Source organism: Sceloporus undulatus, chromosome 3 (genome assembly GCF_019175285.1).
Source record: "Sceloporus undulatus isolate JIND9_A2432 ecotype Alabama chromosome 3, SceUnd_v1.1, whole genome shotgun sequence".
Classification (NCBI taxonomy): Eukaryota; Metazoa; Chordata; class Lepidosauria; order Squamata; family Phrynosomatidae; genus Sceloporus; species Sceloporus undulatus.
Genome location: NC_056524.1, coordinates 66565803 through 66586529, shown reverse-complemented (window position 1 = coordinate 66586529; position 20727 = coordinate 66565803). Strand labels below are relative to the sequence as shown.

The following is a 20727-nucleotide window of genomic DNA, read 5'->3' as shown; positions in this document are numbered from 1 at the left end:
ATAACAGTGCTTGTGCAACTTCAGAGGGCTTTAAAAGATGTTTTGAATTTGCATTTCAAATAAACTGCAGGATCCCTGGTTGAAAGATGCTATATATGTGTGATTCATCCTTTTTATTAGTTCCCAGCTCAGGCAGAAAACTTCTTACGGGCAGGTTATACATTTTACAGAAATGGATGTTACAAGTCCTGGCAAGGTTTTGCTCCCCCCACCCGCCGCCACCTTTATGGAGAACAGCCTCAATATAATGCTGTTTTGAGTTGAGGAGGGTGACTTACTTAACCCTTTTCCTGTCAGCTGTTTTTTTCAACTCAAATGCACCTCCCCTCAGTAGTTGTCCCGTCAACAATTTAGCTGTGGATCTATTTAGAAACCCTGGGGGGATGGAGGGGGGGCAGAGAAATAATGTAATAATAAATCTGAAAGTACAGGCTGCCATCATGACCACACCTATAGTAACACCCCCAAGGAGAATGCAAACATTTAGAGATTTCCCCCCCTCCCTCTGATATTTCTATTCTAGCATTGTTCATCTCCTACAGGAGTAGGTCTTTTGTAAAGTTAATGCTTCTAGCCCACCTAAGACCAAGTTTGCCATACACAAGGATTACTCATAACAATACACTGTCACTTAGAAAATCATTTTCTCTAAGGGGGAATGGAAGAAAACAGCATTGACCCCACTTTAAGAAAAACTCAGTGATCTGACCCTGCAAGCGCCACCACTGAGAGGTCTGAGGAGAATAACAGGAAGAGGATAAAAGATTAAGTATCAAGAACAAAAACAAAACCCTGCATAATATGGTACCCTATATAAGTTTGGAGGGACTTGTTTAGTAAGAGAAATATTTAACATCTATTGATCAAAAACTGCTAAGGTCAGAAGGCCAGATTACTGAAGCATGCTCTCAGTTAGTGGTTCCCCAACTTTTAGTTCTTATTTAACTTTACAATCTCATTCTTTCATACCAACATCAGTGTTATTTCCGCTAATTTTGGCAGGATACAGACCGCCCGTTTGTTGCACGAGGGAGTCGCAGTGGACAAACCATGCGGCTCCCTTGTGCAACAAAAAGAAGCCACAAAAAGCGGCTTCTTTCTTCGGTGCCATTATGATGCTGCAAGGCGCCAATGGCGCACTTGTGGCATCATGAAGGCGCTGAGACGTGCGGACGCTATGCATCCATCATGTCAAAATGGCAGCACCCATATGTACAGGGTGCCGCCATTTTGATGCCCTCGTCACGTGCGAGGGGTGAGGCCGGTATGGATGGCCAACCCCTAGCATGTGATGGGGGCGGCGAAAAAGGCCCATTTAAATTGGGCCCAAATTTGCTTACACACTATAATCATACAGTCTCGTACTTGATCTTTATCCTGCTTAAATAACTATACAGCGGCTTCCAAATTTCACTTTGTTTTTCCCAGTCTTGATTTCTCAACAGGCACGTAAGCCTATCTAACTTAACCAAATCCATTAGTTTAGTCAGCCATTCATCTTCTGATGGTAGCCCCTCCAGTTTCTATTTACTAGCAAAAACTATCCTAGCACTTGTTGTAATATAAAATAATAATTTTCCATATTTACGCTCCAAATCTTCATTGTCACACATGCTCAACAGATAAAGTTTCGAGTCCAAGATTATGTTAAATTGCAATATCTCTTTTACATTCCTATGAATCATTTTCCAGAATTTATTGACTTGTTTGCAGCTCCACCATTTATGGTAGAACGTTCCCACCTCCTGTTTGCATTTCCAACACTTATTTGAAAAACCTTTGAACATTCTAGCCATCCTAGCTGGGGTCAGATACCACCTGAATTGCATTTTGAAGAAATTTTCTTTTAATTCATAGGCCAATGTATACTTCAATCGTTTGTTCCAGGTTCTTTCCCATTGGGCTAACATTATATTCTGTTTTAGATCCTGTGACCATTTAACCATTTGTTCTTTTATAGTCTCTTCTTCCAACTCAAATTCTAATAGACATTTATAAAACAGAGCAATTTTATGTGGAGTGGTTCCCCAGCTTTGATTCCACAGTGTTTTGGACTTGGCTAGAGATGTCAGAAACTAAACCTGGAATTTAAGCAAAACATGTGAAAGAGAATTATGGTACTGCCTTAAAGGGTAGCAAACACTACCTATGATGAGGATATCTAGGAGCTATTGAAGCTATACCTTGTCATAGCACAAATCTTTGTAACTGAACAACTCCAGCCAAGAACAACTTGTTCTCCAAAAACACCTTCACATGCAATTTGACACCACTTTAACTGCCATGGCTCAGTCCTATGGAATTCTGAGAATTGTCGCTTGTTGTGGCACCAGAGCTCTCTGATAGAGAAGGCAAAGTATTTTACAAAACTGCTAGTCCCAGGATTCTATAACATTGAGCCATGGCACTTAAAGTGGTGTTAAACTGTATTATTTCTACAATGCAAATTAGACTTTAGGTCAGGAAGCCCTCTTTCACTTAAATCCTAAAGTTAATTTCAGTTACAACAAACCTATTAAAATCAACAGAAACTTGGTAAATTAACACTTATGTATATAGCATTGATTCAGTTGGTTTACTTTATTTAGAACAAACAACTGGGTTTAGGTCTTTGTGTTCAAAAGAAGTCATAAAGTCAGACTGAAAACTGAGGACCAGATTTTCAGAATGCCTTTTATTTTTCCATTTTCATATTTGTTTCTAACTTGTGTGTGTTTTTGCAGACTGCAAAACTAAAATCCCCAATGCAGACATTTTCAAGAGTTTTATTTATTCCTCTGACCAAAGCAAAAGTTGTTATAGATGCAACTTGAGAAGATGTTTATTGCAAATAAATAAACATCTCTCTAATCTGTTTAGGGAATTCCAAAGAAATATTGCTTTAAGTGTGATTTTTGCACAAATAGATTTTATTTAGCCAGTTTGGACAGTATGTGCTGTCTGCATAATGTGGTAGGGGAAACAATTGCATTTCCCCCCCCCCCAAAGGACACAGAAACATTCCATTTTGGTATTAAAGGCTAAAATCCCATTTACTTATAAATAAAGACTGCTTCTTACTGAGAACCAATATCAACTTGTAAAATCAGATTTGGAAGTTCATATGGTTGAATGTATCTTGATTCAGGAGAGCCAGAGTAGTATAGTGGTTATGACTATGATTCTGGAGAACAGAGTTCAAATCCCCACTCAGCGAAAGTAATCCACTGGCGGCCTTGACCAAGTCATGCTCTCTCAGCCTCAAAGGAAGGCAAAGGCAAAATGACTTGTTTTTTTCTGCACTGTAGAAATGATGCAGATTGACACCACTTTAACTGCCATTGAGCTGTAACATTGAGCCATGGTAGTTAAAGCAGTGTGAAATTGCATTTATTCTGCAATGCAAATTAGATTCTGAAAGCACACAACAACAGCAATCTTTATTCAGAGAAAAAAGAATTTTTTCAGTGAGAAGGACTCCTTCAGAGTCTGGAAAAGTTACTACCAGAATGCCCTCATCAGCAGGACCACTGCGCCTTCTTGTTTCCATACATAGATACTCTTTGTGTTTTTAATATGTGAAGGGAGCTATTCTGTGGTAACCTACCTCACTCCCATTATTATTAGTAATGCAAGGAAGGTACGATTCAATATGATATTGTGCACCATGTTATAATAGGCATTACCAGAAAAGAGGAAGAAAGTGATAGAAAAGGACAGCACAATCATGTCAAAGCTTTTTCTGCTTTGACTGTACTCATTGCAACAAATGAGTTCAGCAGATTTATATATGCCCTCAATGTGTGAGAATGTCAATTTGAATTCAAAATCTTTTGTGTATGGAAATGACATGGCAAGCTCAGTTTTAACTATGGTGATTGGAAAGAAAAACAGCAGAACTGGAGTTCATGGCAATAAAAAGTTCATTTCTATACTGCTTATCAGTGCACTTAAACACTCCCTAAGCGATTTACAATGTGTAAGCTAATTTTCCCCAACAAGCTGGGTACTCATTTTATCGACCTGGGAAAGATGCCAGGTTGAGTTGACCCTGAGCCCCTGTCTGGTATTGAACTGAGTGGCTGCAGTACAGGCATTTAACCACTGCACCACCAGGGCTCCAGGGCGTCATCCATTAACTACAGTCCCTCAGCAATAGATTGAACAAAGAAAATGGATTCCTGGCACACAACACACATTTCAACACTTTGTAACCCGATTCTCATGGGGGCATCCTACACTCAGTTATTCTCTTCACCACAAGTTACTTCCATTGCCAAACTAGATTTGCCATTTCCATGCACAAAGGCTAGTTTACATTGCCTTTGTTCACAAATGACCATCACCATAGTTAAAACTGGGCTTGCCACTTCAGTTCCATACATAAAGGATTTTGGCTTCAAACTGATGTTCTCACATACCTAGGGCATATGTAGCTCTGTCCCTGGCTTACCACTCTACCAAATGCATCTGAGGTAGTAGACTTAAGTCTACAAAAAGTCATGCTGCTAACTTCTGTTTTTAGTTAGTCTCAAAGGTGCTACAAGATCTCTATATATAATGAATTTGATACGGTTTTCTTAGGCAAGGACTATTCAGAAGTGGTTTTTGCCAGCTTCTTCCTGTGAAATATAACTTACAGCAGTGGTCCTCAAACAGTGCATTGGGACCTCTGGGGGGGGGGGGGGGGGGGCGCAAGAGTTGCTCAAGGGGGGCATGAGACTTGGAGGCTCCGACCTCTCCTCCTCCTCCCAAACTTTTAAATGTAAAATTCACACGTGTTGAATCAAATATTTAATTTACTTAAACAAAACTTCTAATTTGAGCAATGTTATTTTCTTACAAAATGATAAAATATGAATATATATGAATGTGCAAATGAATTAAACACAAAATATTTTTATTCATATACTATATCAATGGGTGTGTGTGACATCTGCATGTAGATGTAAAGGGGGCGGGGGGTCCCAATGGTAAAAAGTTTGAGTACCATTGGTCTACAGAACCTGGTATTTGCTGGCAGGCTCCCATCCAAGCACTAACCAGGGCTGACCCTGTATTGCTTCTAAGATCAGACAGAATCTAGTACCATTATGGTAGCTTCATTATATCCCTGTTATTATTAACTATCCCATTGCTTCCAGCGGACATTATCACATGGTGGAAATTGGGGGTAATTGGAAGGTCAGTTCAGTGTGATCCCGGATCCAATCATGCAGATTCACGTTATTGCTCGAGAGGTTATCGCACGTAATCTAAGTCAATGCTAGGTCAGTTCAAACCCAATCCAGGGTCAACCGAGAGATGGGTAAATTTGGGGAAATACAGAATTTACAAATCCTGTTCCACTCCAAAGTTGTGTTCAATTCGAATTTGGCAGGTATGGAACCCATGTCTCAGTCACTCTTGGATTGCCTTCAAATCAGACTACAATTTCCAAGCTCCTTGGCTGGCTACAATTTTTCCCTCCCTCCCTCCTTCCCTCTCGCTTAGTATGGGGGGCTTTTCTCCCCTCTTGGAACTGTTCTGGAGCTGTTTTGGAGATGAAGCAGCCCTCCCCACAGACACACACACACACTGCCTCCCTCCATCCCTCCTCCTTTCAGCCCTTTCTGTCTCTTTCCCTTTGCAAAACTCCAATTGGCAGGAAGGGATTGGCTCTCTCTTTCTCTCTCACGACCCTGTCATAGGGTTTTCTTGTCAGGTTTATTCAGATGGGGTTTGCCATTGCCATTTTCTGAGGAGGCTGAGAGAGTGTGACTTGCACCAGGTCACCCAGTGGGATCCCATCCCTGCCTTTTAGAGTCATAGTCCAATTCTCAAACCAAGTACAAGGTTGCTTTGGACTGATTTTGAATTGGTGAATTGCCTAAATAACGTGAAATAAGGGGTAATGAATGCAGAAATAACATGAATTGCCTACATAACGTGAAATAAAGGGTAATGAATGGACAAATAATGTGAATTGCCTAAATAATGTGAAATAAAGGGTAATGAATGAACAAATAACGTGAAACAAGGCAAATCCACAGGAACTGGAGGCAAGCCCCGCGGGAAGTGTAAACAGGTCACAATCCAATTCTGCCCTCACTGAGCATGTGCAGGGATGCTAATTCGAATTGTAGACTACGAAGGGTACATACTCATACGATAATTTATTTTGCATTCACACTACTTTGACTTTGGGATGGGTGCTGTGTTCTTCTTCTACATACTTGTGTTCATTTTTGAACTGGCCCTACTTTCTTTTCTTTTGAAATTGAGAGACATTCCTCCCATGTGATAACGTCCTCTGTCTTTCAAGAATCATTCAGGTAACTTGATCTAAGTTGGCTGTCATTTTCAAAGTTGCCACATGATGTCCCCATAGGGCTATCCTGCACTGTAAAATATTACCAGTTAAATGAAATGGTTTCCAGACAGTGACTGGGTGGGTGCACAACAGTGGTAATCCTTGTTATATTATTACCAAGAGGTATTGATGACCATACATTCAAATTATTAATCAATTTATCATTTATTGTATTTCATTCATCACAAACTATCCTGTGATGTGGTCCCAGTGTTGCAGAACTAAAAGATGAGAAACTAGAAACCGCCCCATTTCCAATGAAGGATTCCTAGCACTACCAAACAACAGAGATCATATAGGAGTGCAAGCTATCTTTCCAGAACAGGTTGTTTTTGTGGAAAGTTGTGAGGGTTTTTGTTTGTTTGTTTGTTTAGGGAGACAAAGTGCTGGAAAAACAGAGGACGTTAGGAGGGGAAGAAAGCATTCTTCTTGGGAGTTTCCCTGCTTTACTTAAAAATCAAAATCCATCTGTATTCAGATAGAAGTTGACCCTAGAAATTGCAGCATCTGTAACTTCATATATGTGAGTCTCTTTAGCTGACTTGTTATAGCAGGACAGAAGTAAATGGAAGAAAGAGTTTTTCTGCCAAGGTTTCTGGGAATAGCAAAACAACCTGAAAACGCTATAGTGGATAAATAGGCATTATTTGTTGTTACAAACCATCTGGGAAATCTAGGGCAAAACCTAAACTGATAACAGTACAATTGTCTTATCTTAGCTTGTCTTTTGAGCCAAGCTCCTCTGGTGTCCTTGAAATAAATGCAGCAACTAGCTACTGCCTGAAAGCTAAATGTATATTACTGAACCACAGTGATGCCGGACTGCTGTGATGCTTCTTGAATTTTACAGCATGGCTTCTGTGAAATGTTCTGCCACATAGTTTTACTGCTGTTTAAAAATGCAGCAAAGTAGCAATAACTTTTTTATGATATATTTATCTATATAGCTACAAGTGAGCCTGCTAACATTAGCCTTTCTCTCTTTGTTAAGCCAGAGAAGTCTTAATGTAGGCCTGGAGTAGGAAACCACTTGCCTTGAAGATGTTTTGGACTATAGTTCCCATGATCCTTGAGCTTTGGCCATGCTGGCAGAGGCATATAAGAGTTGTATTCCAAAATACAGCGGAGAGAGGCATCAGATTGCCATGGAACCCAGGGAGCTAAGACAAGTAATAAAGTTTCCCCCCCACACTTTTTAACATTTCACAGATGAAATCCAAGGTGCCATTCCCACTTGTCAGATAAAACGGATTATATTGGCGCGATTCTGATTCAGATTATGTTCTGAGACTAATTCGATTTTTTTCCATCGTTTCCATTACGAAAAGGGGCAAATTACCTCAATTTATTTAGACCCTGTTTTCAGTCCTGTTAATTTTTAAATCACTGTGTTTTAAAGCTGATCAATTTGCTCCCCATTCCCATTTCTGTCTGCAAGCTGTCAATCAAGCGCATACGCTTCAGACATCACAAGTCTTGGGTTTTTTTTGGGGGGGGGGGGGGCAGCCAATGAAAATCGGCTGAATCCAAGACTCTTCTGTTGTGTCTCCCCAGACTAGAAGGAGCCTCTATTCATCCTAAACCCCTTGCATCCACGGCTCTTCTGTGTCTCCCCATATTAACTGCCATAACTCAGTGCTAGGGAATCTGGGGAATGGTAGTTTATTATGGCACCAGCACTCTCTGGCAGAGGAGGATAAATGTCTCACAAACACAACAGTTTCCATAATTCCTTAGTACTGAGTCAGGGCAGGTTAAGGGGTTTCAAACTGTATTATTTCTACAGTGGGTTTTGAACTACAGATGAGTTTTTTTTCCAAAAATTAAAAAAGTTGTTACTTTATAATTTCTCTCTCTCTCTCTGGCTTTGCTTCACAAACGAAGATTCAGGAAGGACTCATCCCGCGCTTTGTACAAGCGCGTTGGTGTCTAAAAAGGCCAATCCGGGACAAACAGGTCCGGTTGCAGAAAGCACAGCGGAAAGTCTCCTTGGGTGATGTTTCTGGGTTGTGGTTCTTTCTCTGTTGTCATTTCTCTTCAAGATTCGTTCGGCGTGAGCTTTCGAAAAAGGCTAAAGCGTCATGGATAGTGCGTCTCCATACCTCCCGATGCGAGGCCAGGGTGGACCATTGTTGGTGATCAATTTGGCCAAGCCTGAGATGTTGTTTCAGGGAGTCCTTGTATCTCTTCTTTGGGGCGCCCTTCTTACACTGACCTGTGGCGAGTTCACCATAGAATACTATTTTGGGGAGGCGATGGACTTTATAATTTACTTTAGAAATATATATATATATATACACACACACACACACACACATATACACATACACAAATATACATTCATATGTGTATATATATGTGCGTGCACACACACAAAAATATGTATGTGTGTATATACCTATATGTGTGTGTGTGTGTGTGTGTGTGTGTATGCATATGTGTGTGAGAGAGTATTCATATATAAACGTGTGTGTGTGTGTTTGCCAAATCAGATCAAGGGGGAAAGGCAGCGGGCTTCAGTGGGGAGAGACTCTGCATCCAAAGCCCAAGTTTGGCAATTCGGATCAAGGGAGAAAGGCAGTGGGCTTCAGTGGGGAGAGACTCTGCCTCTAAAGCACATGCTTGGCAAATCAGATCAAGGGGGAAAGGCAGCAGGCTTCAGTGGGGAGAGACTCTTTGGGGAAGAGAGAAGAGAAGGCTCAATCCCCCCCTCAGATCCCTGGGCGTCCAGGCTCTCCTGTGTCTCCCCAGATTCCCTTTGGGAAAGAGAGAAGAGAAGGCTTGACCCCCCCCCCCCCTCAGATCCCTGGGTATCCAGGCTCTCCTGAGTCTCCCCAAATTCCCTTTGGGAAAGAGAGAAGAGAAGGCTCTATCACCCCCTCAGGTCCCTGGGCATCCAGGCTCTCCTGTGACTTTCCATAGTTCCTCTGGGAAAGAGAGAAGGAGCCTCCATTCCCCCAAATCCCTTTGCCTGCTCCATTGCTCCCTGGGCTGTCTGGGGGGCAATCAAGCAGGCATGTACTACAAAGCCCATCTGCTGCTCAGACACTCAGGCAGAGGTGAAAAAAAATAGTTAAAAATGGTGTTCAATGGGTCTCCTCACACATCAATCTATGAATGTGGAGCAGAGGGGAGGTTTCAATCCACCGGGGTAAAGGCTATGCGAATGGAAGAAAATGGTGCTGCCGATGCAGAAAGAGAACACAGAGGGTGACACCCCCAGGCCAGCCCCTTAAGCACTGCTCCTCCCATCTGCAGGTTCCCGAATCAGACACCCTTTCATTCCCATTCATTTGCCCCGAATCAGACTCAGGAGGCACAGGAAACCCCGCTTTAAAACCACTGTTTTTAAAAATCGATTTATCGACCTATAATTCGGGTTTTCCTAGATAATTCAAATCAGATTCGAATCTCAGTGGGAACGATTTCGGAGCAATGCAGGTCAGATTCGCGCTCAAATAGAAACGATGCACCCATAATTCACATCCAGACCCATGTTATAGGCCAGTGGGAATGACCCCCAAGACACATGAGACCATTAAACACATGCGCCCCAAAAGTGTCCCAGTTTGGTGGGGACAGTCCTGATTACTCCTCTGTTGTCCCATTTTTTCAACTGCTTTTAAAATGTCCCAGTTCCTCTCTTCTTGTCCCACTTCCCCTCTTTGTCCTTAGCTTACTTCAACAACCACAAACTGTTCAAAATGCATAAGTACTTTGCAATCATTTAACTCAGTAGGGACTGAACCAAAAACAAATGACTCCAGCATCTCCTATTTGTGCTTATGTGCTCTTTTTCATCATCAATAACTTTTGCCATTTTGACCACACTCTGATGTTGCCTTGCCATACATGTCCTCATTTTCATTGGGAAAGGTTGGAGAGTATGGAAATATCAGAGTGCTGTCAAGATGGTGAAAGTTATAAATGAGGAAAAACACTTTTCTCCCCCTCTGATAAGTTAATTGAGAGCAACCTGCTTCCCATTTTGAACTCGGTTTGCAACAACTGAAATAAGCTGAAAACAAACAGGGAAAGTGGGAGAAGGAGAGAGAAACTGAAACATTTTAAAAGCAGCTTTTGGATGGATTGGGTATGCCCCTGACAAATTTTGACAGGTGAAGGATATGAATTTTTCAGGAGTTAGTGTTTCTTTGATCGTGAATAATAATCATCAATAGTATGCCTTGTGTGCTGCCTCAGACAGCAAAATCTGGACAGCAAAATCTGGGCGATTGATACACTCAACCTTTTACACAAGTAAGCTCATCTTTTTCCATACCAAGTACAGGGAGGGTGTCATTGCAAGGAGTTAGAAATGGTTTATTCTCACAAAAACATCTGCTCATGGAGTTCTCAGACAGCCAGAAAAAGGCACATTTTTGCCTGCCCTCCAACCTAAGCTTTACTTGAAATGCAAGTGTAAATTGGAAGGATATGGGAAGAGAAACTACTTAAGTCAAGCTCAATTGTTCAGAAGCCAAGACAGAGTTAGAAAGATTATAAAATCACTGTGCTGCTGCTTTGTTTTGGCGAAATGAGATGGCCTAGTTCCAGTTCTGGCAATTTCCCCATGATTAGGCAGCAAGTACATTATTTTGTCACACAGCATGTGTATCTAGCACTGTGAATCTGGTACCACCATTGTTATAATGCTGAGAGACAAGTTTGTCTTCATCATTTCAGAGTGCCTGCTTAAAGGGGCATGCTTACAAAATTGTGCCTGATTCCAGAGCTTGAAAACTTTAATTTTTTTACTCATGTTGTCTGGTGAGTCTAGGAATGGTTAAAAAAATGTTTCCAAGTTCTGTTTGATTCTAGCCCAGGGAGCAAAAGCTGCTACCAGGGCTCAGGCAACAGTTATGAAGAAACCATTTTTTTTAATCGTTCAGATAAATTATCTTTATCATTAAATTGCCTTACCACAGGCACTTAATGTTAAACAGAGTGTTGGTACTGGTGATTCAACAGTTTTATAAAGCAGTTTTATAAAGAAAATTTGGACACTGATTCCATATTGTGAACATATTTGTATCTGGGGTTTTGAGTTAATGTTTGTTCCTTTCCCCACCTGCCACCCAGCTGATCACTCTCTAATCTAGAAATGGGAGAGGAGTAGAAGTTGCCTCTATCCAACATTTTAAAATTATCCCTTTACAGAAGAGGCATCATCCAATCTCATCAGTCTGAAACCCTCTCATCAGTGCCTAATCTTTAGTAAAAGAAACAAAAGCAGTTGGATTTGTATTAAGCATTTCTAAACCAGGGGGTGGGTGGGTGGATTGTTTGCTCTCATTTTTGAGTGTTACTGTTGCATAACTCAAGGACAAATCATAGAAATATTGTTGGAGTTAGAAGGAACCTTGGAAGTAATCATATTGAGGCCTAGTGCTGGATCTGCAATGCAACATACAAATACTTCCAGCAACGTTGAGTCCAGGTCACTCTGTTCCACTGTCAGGCAGTTCCTGCACGCCATTATCTAGACTCAGAAAATTACTGTTTTCTAATAATCAGTTACAGTCATAGTCCAAAGGCCCCAAAGTAGAGATGGGCCTTTGTGGCACCCCCATTACGTGCTAGGGGTTGGCCGAGGACACACTGTCCATATTGGCCTCAACCCTAGCATGTGACAGGGGTGTCAAAATGGCAGCGCCCTGTACACATGTGCACCACCATTTTGATGTGACCGACACTTAGCGTCCGCACATCCCAGCGCCTTTTTGACGCCGCAAGTGCGCCGCTTTTTGTGGTTTCTTTTTGTTCCACGACAGAGCCGTGCAGTTTGTCCGCTGCGGCTCCCTTGCGGAGCAAACCAGGGCGGTGGGAGACCGCCCTTTTTAGGCAGTCCGTATCCCACCTATGTTACAGTCTTTTTAAAGGTGATTGTTTCCTAGTGCATTTCTCCAAAATAAAATAGTTAAATTTCATTTACTTCCAAAAACCTGAATGCCACAAGCCACTAAGCACTTGAACTATATGATATCCTCTCCATCATTTATTGAAGACACACTTCTGTAATTGTGCAAGCATTGATGCCTCACAGTCTAAGCAGGGGAGCATCTCACCCTATTCTTTCAGTGTGAAGTCCTATCTCAGATCACAGCTGCCACAGTATAAAGGTGAAATTAGTTGTCCCTTAGAAGGAATACCTCATTAAGGTACAATCATAATATAACTTGATTATTACAAAAGATAAAGTAATTGCATGTAATCTGTTTTATCAAGTTACCTTTAGAGCTTAGAATAATACACAAAGAAAGCAACTCATTCCATTAGTCAATACTATGCTTCCCAGCAGCAGATTGCTGCTATTAACGTTATTGCCATGCAAACTTGTTCCTGAATTTTAGCAAAATTAGAAAGCGCGCGCACACATACACACTAAATATCCCCTTCAAACACAACAGAGAGTGTAGCAAACCATCTCCCAACAATAACATTCCATTGCATTTTTCCTCTTACAACAAAATTCCCTTTCCTCCCCCAGTTCTTTTAACCAGAAATTCAAGCTACACTGCACAGAATCAGCTTCTTCAAAGGCTTCCAAATGTTCAGAGAAGCCCTCCAGAACCACTGCTGGTGTCATTCTCAGAGCACCTAGCACTATAGCTATAGCTCTAGATTATTCTTCAAAGTTATATTTGATAGTGGAGAGGTTCAAGTGAATCCCACTATTCTATATGGCCTATTATATTCTCTTATTGAGCCACTAATATTGGTCCTATTACTGGTCTAATATTCTGTTATTGATCCAGTATGATACCATTCTTGGCCATTGAAATGGTTCACTCAGTTATAAACCACAGCTACAATCCTGTTGCACTACAATACATTAAGGATTTCCAGGGAATCTTACACCTTGTATTGCGATATCTTCTTCAGTACATCTAGCTTCTCAATATAAACTATAGCAGGAATGCGTATCAGCTCATGTTGAAAATATAGCTGAGTATCAAACATTCTACAGGAATGGTGGGAAAAAGGAAATGCTTCAAGTAACTCTATACAGAAGTAAAACTGGTGCTTTTGCTAGCATATCTAGGCATAATGTAAGAGCCTGCTACACTCCAGGGACCTCAGAAAAAGAGTTTTCCCAGCCCTTTGGCTGAACTATGCCCTATTTCATTAGGATCCCACAAGTTTCCTTGTTTCCAGTTCAACTAAAGTTAACTTCGCTTAAATGGACATGGTAGCTGCTATTTACTTGGGCCTCATTGGTTTCAGTGGCTCGTAAAGATAATTTGTCAAATAAATTTCTATGCTGCTGTTTGAAAAGAACTTCAATATCAACAATAAATACACAAAAATAATAGCATTGGATACCAACAGTAGATTTTTAAAAAATAAGCCCGATAAAATTAGATAAAACTCAACACCTTTTTAAAAACTTTCAGAATGATATGAGCTATTTTGATGAATTGTTTAAACTACAATAGAATAATATAATATATACAAAGTCAGATCACCTGTCTGTTTAGCTCAGTGTTATTTAAGACAAGGGTAAACAAATTTTCTGGTGCAAGGGCCAATTTCCTGCCCTAGTGACTTTCAAGTGGCACACAAACTTCTGAAAATCCCCCTGCAACCCAAATAAAATGAAATAAACTGATGCTGCTGAAAGTCCACCTCTTGTTTTAAAAAAACTACATTTATTTATTTATTGAAAAGTTAAACAGTGCATGTGGTCCCTGTGTCCTATTTTTTTTTTAAAGGAGTGCAAGTTCCTGAAGATGGGCAAATTACTTTTTTTTTTCTTTCAGAAAATGGGCAGTCTGAATTAGGCACCACAAAATAGTTGTAGGAGCCACATTTGACCCCAGCACTATATACTGTACTTTGCCCACCTCTGGTTAGGCTCCAGGATTTCAGACAGCCTGCAAGCTTCACCTTGAGACATGGCCTGCAGTAGCTTGTGGCCTGAGAATTTGGGGCAACTGCACCCTGAAATGGTGGGAGAAACTCTGTCCTCTTGGCCCATGGATCTGGAGGATTAGACCTGACACCTTCAACATGTAAAACCAAACAGGCTGCATGGCAGAACTGCAGCTTTTTCTTGGGGCTTCTATTTTTAATTCCAAATCCATGGAGGAGGGACTGCAACTTTAAAAAGTAAAATCTAATTGCCAATAGCCTAAGAGTTATGTAACCTTGCTGTTCTTCATTAGTTTGCTGTTCTTCATTGGTTTGCTGTTCTTCATTAGTTTGATCAGCTTTAAAAAGAAAAACCTTAATGCCAGTAACCAAATAATTAACTTTATATACTCATGCATAAGTCTAGAAATTTTAGTAAAAAAATTGACCTAAAAATTTGAGTTGACCATGGGTCAATGTAAGTCCTCTACTTTAAACCTTATTTTAAAAGGAACCATCCCCGAATCAACCAGTCTTTAGCTTTAACTTCAGCAATTTTGCAAACCATTATTTGTACTACTACAGCAGGACCCACATAAGCCCATCTACTAACAGAGTATTCACTTCTGCATCACCAAAAAGAAGGGCAAACAAGGACAGGTTCTCTTCCAACTCTACGATTTCTCTTCCAACTCTACAATTTCTCTTCCAACACTACGATTCTATGATTCTATATGGCAGGTTCCTGCAGGGCAGGGGGTTGGACTGGATGGCCCTTGTGGTCTCTTCCAACTCTACAATTCTATGATTCTAAGTTTGTACATCCTAATTTACAAGTACAAATGAAATTTTAGAAACAATTACCATAATATAAATTCAGAAATATGTTAGTGAGGAACACTGTGACAAACTGAAGATATTCTCTGATAACTGCAGTGATACCTTCCTATTTAAGATTTAAGTATGTTACCGTAAAAGGACTCTGTCGCATGGGGTTAAAACAGCGGCTTACCTTTCCTGAATTCAGTGCTGATTCGAGAGGCAGCCAAATACTATCACCACCAAATCACCGCCCAGGTCTGTTCTGGATGCAGCTTGGATCATCTAAGCTGCTTCTGTGACCCCTTTTCAAAAACGAAAGCTTCTGACTTCTAAAAATGCCAGCCAAAGTGGTTTAGACGACCCAGGCTGCATCTGGGACCAACCAGGATCGTGATTCAGTGGCGATTTTGGTGTGATAGGACACAGCTGCCTCCTGAATTAGCACTGAATTCGGGATAAGTAAGCTGATGTTTTAGCCTCATGCAAAAGGGTCCTAGGTATGTTACCCTAAAGTGATATATCAACAATTAAACTAATAACAGAACATCCTATTAGTCAAAGTACTGTCAGCCAAAGCATGTCCCAAACAGTACAATATGATTAAACAGGGGCCTGTATCAGGTTTAAACCTTTTACATCCCTTCAAAAATGTTAAAAATGTTTTCTTAAAGAAACAAGTAATTTTGCCTAATCTCTGTGGGAAGTATGATTTCAAACCAGCTTTTCACATGGGAGTAAAGCAGGCTGACATTATTCAGGGATGCCTTTTTTAATACAATGGTTACTTTATGTTATCTCTGAGACACCATTTCAAATCTTTTCAACTAATAATAATTGGAGTCTTTATTACAATGTGGATGATAGATTTACATGGGTATTTGCATGCATATTTATTTGTATGGATATTTGCCATGAATATGATGAACTAAGGGTCTTTTCAAGTACAGTATTTACTGTAATCTTCTCAGTCCCATACCTCCTGTAATATGACAGATTCAGAGGCCATGCAGAAAAGTTGTGCATGTTACTTTACTGAACTTTTCCAATTTAGTTAGAGTAAATCTAAAGAGAGCATCGCTGGTGGATCAGACCAATGGACTATCTCAGGTCCTACCAGGGGCAGCCCGAAGTATCCGGGCTGCATAACTACCCCAACCTCCCATTACCTGGCCCTCCATTCCCACACTATGGTGTCTCTCTGCATGGATATCCTGGCACTGCTATGGGTAGCTTGCTTATGAGGTCTGAATGAGGTACCCAGCAACAATCACATGCTGGGCACTTCATTCTGAGGGCAGAACGAGTGACTGGTGGCAGCAACAAACATACTAGGCACTCAGCAGAATGCCCTTGCGGGAAGCCACCATAGTACAGGAGGGCTCTGCAGATCCAAAGTAACAGGTCTATTTTTCAAATGTACTTTAAGACTGCTATCCCCTGGTTCTGATGCAGAATGTGCCAGAGATCATCCGGACTGCTTGTATCAGAACTAGGGTCTGGGATATGTGTCATCTAAATAGAACAATGGCAAAATGAGGAGAAACTAGTCTTTTGGTCCAAGCAGACAAGAACTCAACTTTTTTCTTTTCTTTTCTTTTCTTTTCTTTTCTCGGAGGGCATCAAGTTGAGGAAGGCTGGCCTATCTAGTCCAGAGCTTGGAAACATTTATTTTCTGTGCTACAACTCCAACAATAACCCCAGTCAGAGTATTCATTGCCTATCTTGGCTGGAGGACTCTGGAATGGGAGCTAGGGTCCAAAAAACTAAAGTTTCCAAGCTTTGCTTTAATATAGCATCCTGTTCTTATAGTGGCTACTTACATACATGTGCTCCACAGTGTTCCTCCCCACCACTCATGATGGAGTTAGATTAACAAAGATGTCTGGATTCCTATCAAGTGTGTTCATCTGTTGAAACATGACTGAGGAGACGATCGACCCAATGTTAGCAGTCCAACACTCTGCATCAGTTGCTCATTCAGGTTCAAAACACATTCCCAGAAAACAGCTTCTTCTCTGCTAACAATAGTGAGACTGTTTCCAGAAAGTAACAGATCATCAGCTGAAACTGAATAAAGTCTGGCACTAAATTCCTACTGGTCTTCACTGGCCCTGAAAGAAATATATCCAGCTTTTTACAAGAGCTCCAGCCTGTGGGTCCATGAGGTTTTCATTAGATCTCTCTCTCTGTGTGTGTGTGTGTGTGTGTGTGTGTGTGTGTGTGTGTAAATATTTTAAAAAGTAAAATAATAAAACTAAAAAAAATACTGTGTTTCAACCTATTATCGACAGAGCTTGGGATAGCTTACTTCACAAATCCTTTAGCCAGTACTGTGCACAGGTTGGGGATTCCATACCCTTCAAATTTTCACAGATGAAAACTGGGACACATGCAGACATGCAAAAACAGCTTCTGGTCAAGATGGTAAAGATTATTAATGAAGAAGAACACACAAGCTAGAGAGGTGGCAGCAGTTTGCTTTTTCCTGAATCTACTAAGAATGAAAAGAATTCAATCTTTCCTTTCCTCACCCCTCTGCTGAGTTAACTGAGTGCAAAATACTTTGAACTCAACATGCATGTACACTACAAAAATAACGCAGTTTGAGACAAATGTTAGGAAGGATCCAATTAGGGGAATTTTATTAGCTCAAATATAGCCGAGAGGGTGCCCCAACAAAACCACGTGCCGGAATCGGGTCCCAACGGTATCTACCAGAGGTCACCAGCAAGCCCCAAGAGAAAGAGACACTGATACCAACTAGGTCCAATTAAATGTGTAACATTTATTAAAGGAATTCACAATCAAAGTATCCCTGATAGATGGCCATTCAGCATCTGCTTAAAGATCTCCAAACAAGGAGACCCCACCACAGCCCGAGGGAATGTCTTCCATTGTTGAACAGCTCTTACTGTCAGGACGTTCATCCTAATGTTTAGAAGAAACCTCTTTTCCTGTAGCTTGCATCCATTGCTCCATGTCCTAGTCTCTGGAGCAGCAGAAAACAAGCTTGCTCCATTCTCAATGTGAGTCAGGTGAGATACCTACAGAGGGTCTGTCTGACCTCAAAACAAAACCTAAGTGGGGTGCCTGAGCAGGTATATTTATAGGGGAAAATGTATCCCAGGGCAGTTTTGGGATTAAGGTAAAGTTTCCAGTGATGTAGACTTGAGTCAAGTAACTCAGACTTGGGCTCAAGTCACTTCAATGACTTGACTTGGACTTGACTTTGCAAAATTGACAGTCTGACTCAACTCAACTTGAGACTTGTATATTTTCAGTTACTCACTTGCTGGTGAAATTCATTTTGAGTAGCAGGCAAGTGGAGGGCACATTTCTCAGAAGGGAACAGCAAATGGGTTAGGCAATAGGTTTGAGGTGGAATGTGTAACTGATGTGTAATGGGGACAGGCTATCAAGTGGACCTCTATGCCGATTTCAAGACTATTGCCTAATGTGTTTGCTGTTTCCCTCTGAGACATGTACCCTGCCTTTTTTTCCTATTAAATTTGGCTGCCAGACTTGAGACTTGACTTGAAAGTATCTTGTAAGGTTACTTTGAAGATGCCAGCCACTTCTGCAAGTGAAACATCAGGACTAAATTCTTCCAGAACACAGCCACACAGCCCAAAAAACCCACAAAAAACTATGGATGCCATCCGTGAACGTCTTCAACTTCATATCTTGCAAAGACTTGAAACTCGACTCTAGAAGTGTAGGTAGAGGCTTCAGGCTTGACATGGGCCTTGGGCTGAAAGACTTGAATACACCACTGGAAATTTCCAGGAGGGAACAATAAAATTGGAAGTCTATAAATCACATTGAATGTCCCCAGATAAAGGATTCTCAATCCCAGAGGAAAGTCATCTTGGACTTCTGTTCATGTGTAAGCACCAGGTCTATCACCCACCTGATCTTAATTGATCCATCCTTGGCTAAGTGTCCTGGCTTTCCCCAAGATGAGCCAGCAGGATCTCCAAACATGGCCATGGAAGCCCTTATGGCATGGCTAGTTTCTTGCATTGGAGTTGCCTTCTCAGTTACTTGCCTAAAACATCTATGATTCTATGATTGTCTAGATGTTTGTGAATTTAAATGGCTTCACTGTGCATTATGACCTGATGGTTGTTGACATGGTCCAGAATTTTGGTGTTTTCAAATAGCATTTTATGTCCACCAAACGCAGCATCCAAACATGAATCAAGGAACATGAGAGACACTGCAGACTGGGTCAGCCAGAGAAAATCAGCAGGTCTGGATGCACAGGGAAGCCACTGAAATCCACAAACACCTGGACAACTTCAACAGGAAAGAAGAAATCCTGAAAGTCAACAAAGGGGCAAAACAGACTGCAAAATAGACCCGCCACCCCTTTCCTCACCAGATCAGACCAATGATACCCGCATGCCATGGTCCCAATCCAGTGCTTTACTGGCACTAAAAAGAATGGCAAGATGCCGCTCCTTTCAGCGCTGGCAAAAAGGCACCCTTACCACCGCAGTCATGGCTTTTCGGCACTCCTTTGTCACAGCGTATCTAAACACTGTGCCAACATAGCGCAGTAATGTCCCCTGCCGTGTGATTGGCCGTGCAGCATGACACCGGCATCAGGGGATGCAGCATCAAAATGCCATGCCCCCAAGCCACCTCCATGCCAGCATTTCAAACCGGTCTGTTTAGCCCCAAAGTCTGGCTACCAGTCCTTTTTGATATCAATTTGATATCAGAAAAGAGGTGGAGTGCAGAGAGCTAGACCTTGGCATGACACTGTTGAAATTCATTTTGTTAATTCTGGCCCAGCTCTCCAACCTGTTAAAGTCATTTTGAATTCTGATCCTTTCCTCTGGGGTATTGGCTTTCCCTCCTAGTTAAGTGTCATCTGAGTCTGTGCCAGAGTATCAAACCAAGGAAGGTGGAGCAATTGCACGGCTGTGAGGAATTCCACACACTGCTGCCTACCTCTTTGCTTTTCCATCTGGGTGTTTGGAAGCTCAGCAAAAGTGGGATGATGGTGGAATCAGGTTTTGTTTTCCTCTGAACCTGTCTAACTGTCTGCCACAGACAACAGGCCCATTCTCCTCTTTGGCCCTCCATTGATCCAGTTGGCGATGGATAATAGAGATTTAAATGATGAAAAGGGGCTGTGTTAAAATGTTTGAATCTGGCCAAGATTTCAACCAGCCCAGCTCTTGTCTGTTGTCTCCAGAAAGCGCCAGGAGTACATCCAGATGGCATAATGATAGCAGGTTGGTCCCACTTTAATGCCCATGACTTCACGTCCTGTGGAATCCTGGGATCTGGAGTTTGGGACTTAGCATTTGCTAGTGTCCTCCCTTCTTGAACTGAAGGTTTAGCGCTTACCAGCATAGATATCTAAGCACCTTGCTTTATTATTAACCTTTATTTATAAAGCGCAGTGAATTTACACAGCGCTGTACATACAATCTTTGATTGTGATTTCCTGCATGGCAGAATAGGATTGGACTGGATGGCCCTTGTGGTCTCTTCCAATTTTATGATTCTATAATCCCAGAATTCCATGTGACTTGGACCCTGGGCAGTTGAAGTTGTTTCAGAGCAGGAAACAAGCTTGCTCCATTCTCAATCGTATTTATCACACTGAGGTTTTTGCAGCTCAGATCCGGGGTGACTCCTGGTTCAGCTATGCAAATTCATGTTATAACATGAATGTTTTATCACACTTGGTTGCCCTTCTGTTG

General features: G+C 41.4%; 1 protein-coding gene across 1 annotated transcript in view; it reads right to left on the bottom strand.

Annotated features, from left to right (window-relative positions):
* The window catches only part of KCNE2 (potassium voltage-gated channel subfamily E regulatory subunit 2), a 30154-nt gene extending 13313 nt beyond the window's left edge, over positions 1-16841 (bottom strand). Inside the window, exon 1 of the mRNA XM_042460043.1 lies at positions 16828-16841. The gene's annotated coding sequence lies outside the window, so the exon portion shown is untranslated. The remainder of the gene's footprint in view (positions 1-16827) is intronic.
* Positions 16842-20727: the final 3886 nt, after the last annotated feature.